This window comes from Glossina fuscipes, unplaced genomic scaffold (genome assembly GCF_014805625.2).
Source record: "Glossina fuscipes isolate IAEA_lab_2018 unplaced genomic scaffold, Yale_Gfus_2 61, whole genome shotgun sequence".
Lineage (NCBI taxonomy): Eukaryota > Metazoa > Arthropoda > Insecta > Diptera > Glossinidae > Glossina > Glossina fuscipes.
The window spans coordinates 2945026-2949208 of record NW_023998433.1 but is presented as its reverse complement, the minus strand read 5'-3'; positions in this window follow the sequence as shown (position 1 = coordinate 2949208).

The following is a 4183-nucleotide window of genomic DNA, read 5'->3' as shown; positions in this document are numbered from 1 at the left end:
TGAAGATTTTGCACCTTATAGTGGGCACAGATACTATGAAGGGCTTTACAAGCGTTTGTCAATTTTCCCTTCATCCTTGGATCGTATCTGCTTTTCGAATCTTCCATTAAAATTTGTCATCGACCTTGAAAAATAAAAAAAGTTTCATTTATATATTTGAAAAATGAATTTAATACTATAACTTTATATACCAAGATGATACACACTTGATTACACGCTTGGCGAATTGAGACAATTTGAGTAAAAAGTAAAAAAAAAGAATTTATATACTTATTTTTCACAAATTTTAAAATTTTGTTTTATTTCACCTGCTTTTAAGTAAACAATTTTGTTTCGAATATATTTCATCCTCAATTCTCAGCTGTTTTCTTTTACAAATGCAGCTTTAAGCAACCAATCTTAACGCACTACGCAAGCAAAATGGCTGCGTATGCCGATTTTGACAATTTTGAGATAGCGTTTCTCGCACCTTTTGTGCATACAATATATAGCTAAAAAGGTCGAGTCTCGAAAATGAAACCTAATTAACGCCATACGCCATAATTAACCATGTAATTTCAATAAATGTGCTCAGAAAAGCTTGGCATTCGAAAGAAGAAAATATTAGGCGCAACAATAAATAACGATGCATAAACTAATAATACGATTATATAATGGGAGCACAATGTCTTGAATAGAAGGGAATACAACACACAAGAAATTTATAATGTTTTATTCCATACACCACTGGCAAGCAGATATTAACTTCGCGCATAGGTACGCAACACCTAGACCAGGACCTGAGATATAGCCACTTATTATCATATCAATCGATTGAAAAAATAATTTTAAGTCTGTCCGTCTTGTCTGTCTGCGTTTTATCTATAGAACGTAATTTTCGAGATATTTTGATGAAGCTTGGCACGCCGACGTGTTTTAGCCCAAAAACGAATGCTTTTGAAAGTGATATATATGTAATATGGTACAGCGTACAGAAATTGTTAGAACTTATTACGAAAGCAATGATGAAGATGAGTGGACATTATTGCCCCCGTTTGGTGCAAAGAAAGCACATCTAATGGTTCGCAACGACTTTTGCAAAATCACTGCCAATTTGTGGGCAGAAAATATCATTTTTGAACATGAAAATGACGTTACAGTTACCCTCAATGAAGAATGATAGAGAAGCACGATAACTGATTGCTTGTGGTAAGAACTAGATGATTTCGATGGTATATGGTATTAACAAAATGCCGCAACTTGCCATAGATTTCGCGGAATATTTAATTTGTTGAGAGAAAAGTGCAATGAATTTGTAATCTTAAAAAATGCCTATATGAGCTGAGCACAAACATCATGCGATCGCAAAGATCGTAACTCTATTGGACTTTTTACTTCGGGGTTGTATTTGAGCGTGAACTCTCGACACCATCACTCGCCAAGATTATTCGTATTATTGGTGCAGGTTTATGTGGAAAAGTGAAAAAATATTTGGATTATCAGAAATCGAAAGGTAGCCATTTAAGTTTAAAATACTTTTTAAATGGAAATGGCATGGGCGAATATCTAACATAAAGAAAACCCATGCCGATATTTTTTACCGTTCAACCAAAAAAAGGCATAACTAAGGTCTTACAAAATATATATATATATATATATATATATATATATATGCATTCTTCCAAATCAATTTGTAACCTTTTCAGTTAACCTCCGACACTCACTCGGCGCAACCAATTGAGATTATTTATGTTTGCAAGTATTAACATAGCAATGTGAAGATTGACAATTATGATAATGGCTTGCAATAGTTAAAAAAATATGAAACCAAAAACAAAAATTGAAAATTAATACAATTTGTTGTTTATAACTTTATTATCTATGTTACATATAAATATCGATTTATTAGCAACATGTACAAGGGCGATCAGAAGGTTTACATTTATCTCGATCAAAAGAAACTTTTACGATTGGTGAAGAATTTGTAAGTATACTCATATATATAAAATTTTCTACCGTTTAAATTTTTTTTTTTAAATATGAACCTGAAATAATTATTAAAAAAGAAATTTAGAGCAATACTTGCAATTAATCTAGAAGTGAAGGATAAAGCTCTCATAAAATGCCAATACACAAGGTAAAGATAAAGTTAAGCTCGTCTAACGAAGTTTTACGAAGTCGGTGAAGAAATTTTTTCAATTGCAATTGCGTTACATTAAACGTGATGTATTATTTCCCCAGTCCTACTCAGTAGTTTCGTTGTGACGTGACCTAGCTTGTTAGTTGGAACGCTTACGGTCGCAAAAAAATGAGATAAAAAGCTGAAACTTGGCATACAAATCGTTAACTGCTGCACTTTTCTACAAGTATGTATTTTCCAGAATAATTTAAAACGTAAATGCAATTTTAGGCATAATCAAAAAGGTTCTTGTTAAAGCTGATTCACATCAAAATTATTCCCCCAAGAATAAATCTTGTTTGCTCTTTTAGATGAACAATATATTTGAAACATTATTTGATTGCTCGATGTTAAAATATGAAGGTAGCGAATGAATGAGAACAAAACAGTTTTTAGACGATGGTGGGGAGATATCCAATTGACTACAATATTGATAAAAATTTCAATATTGTACCGAACTTGAATGGGATAATATACAATTCGGTAAAATTAAGATTTAGCAGAATTTCTTCGTTTGCAAAGTCAATTTCTAATATTTAACAAGAAAAATGTCCCATATCTTCTTCTTATCACACACCCCCTTTTCTGGCCTTTTATAAATCAAAGAATATAACAACAGGAGTAAATTTAGCTGCTTTTAGAAAACAGCTACTAAGTAAATACTGTAGAAATGATCTAATACAAATAAAGTAAAAATTTCACAATGGCCAAACTGCACGAATCTTGCTTATGAAGCTTTCGAAAGTAAACTAGGAAACATATTTCAGGGAAAGTTTACGTCATGATGAAAAGATAAAAAAGTTATTCCCAAGTTTCTCTAAAAGTGAACAATTAATTCATATGAAGATTAGAAATTGCATTAGTTTCTGTTTTTATTATAACTTTTTATCAATAATTCAAAGATATATCCCTTTTTTTTACTTATTTATCAAAGCTTAACAAAATCCTCAAGTACAACCATTTTTTTTTACATTCAACATTGAAGGAAGGGGGGTATACTCATTTTGCTATTTTGCAACGCCCAAAAGGAAGTTTTAAAGACCCTATAAAGTATATAAATCAAAAAAAGGGCGCCAAAGATATTAATGGAGATGAGTATGCGAGATTCGCTGCCAGCCGAATACAACTTTGTTATATGTTTTTCTTTATAAAATTAATCTTGATTTCTTTTATGATTTTATTGGTATGAAACTAGGCATGTTTTTGGAAGGTTAGATCTTTTTACGGTCTTTGCAGGCTTAACAATTATGCTAACGAAAACCAATAAAACCTAAGCAGAATAAGAGAAAGTAATAATTAGTAATCATTGTCTTATTCACATTTGCAACTTTCCGATTCTATCATTTTATATTCTGCTACTATTGTAATGGAAAAAATTTTTTTTCAAAATTTTCAAATTCTATTCAAGCTGAATGCAAATTGTATCATAAGTTGTTTTCAAAATGAAAGCTTACTTACTTATAAAAGAGAAGTGCACACTTTAATTTCCTTCAGTTATAGCTTTGCCACTCTTTTCAAAAAGTTTTCAAAAATTTAGTATTAAATTTAAAAACCAAAACTTTCTCCTTCAAAAACCTAAAAAAATATACGTATGTGCAAAGCTTATGTAAAACATAAATTTAAGCATTCGTTGATGTCTTTATAATTAATTGTATTTCACTTGGTAGAGCTCTCTTCTCTCTTAAATAATAGCTTTTAATTTAAATAAAAAAACAAAAATGACATGAAGGAAGGAAAAAAGTTTCAAAAGTCGAATTAGATTAAACAAACAGAGTAGAATTAAATTAAAGAAACAAAAAAGAAAATACAAACTTATTCAATAAAAAAAAGAGAGCAATTCAATACCAATTTTATTTTTTTACGAAAACAACCATATATAATATATATATATATATATATATATATATAAACTTGCATATTAAATAGAAAAAAAAACTTAAAACTGTATAAAAAAAATTCACCTTAGAAACGTGGAAAAAATGTTGTATTTATCTTGAAAGATAAATTAAAAATATAATTTAAAAT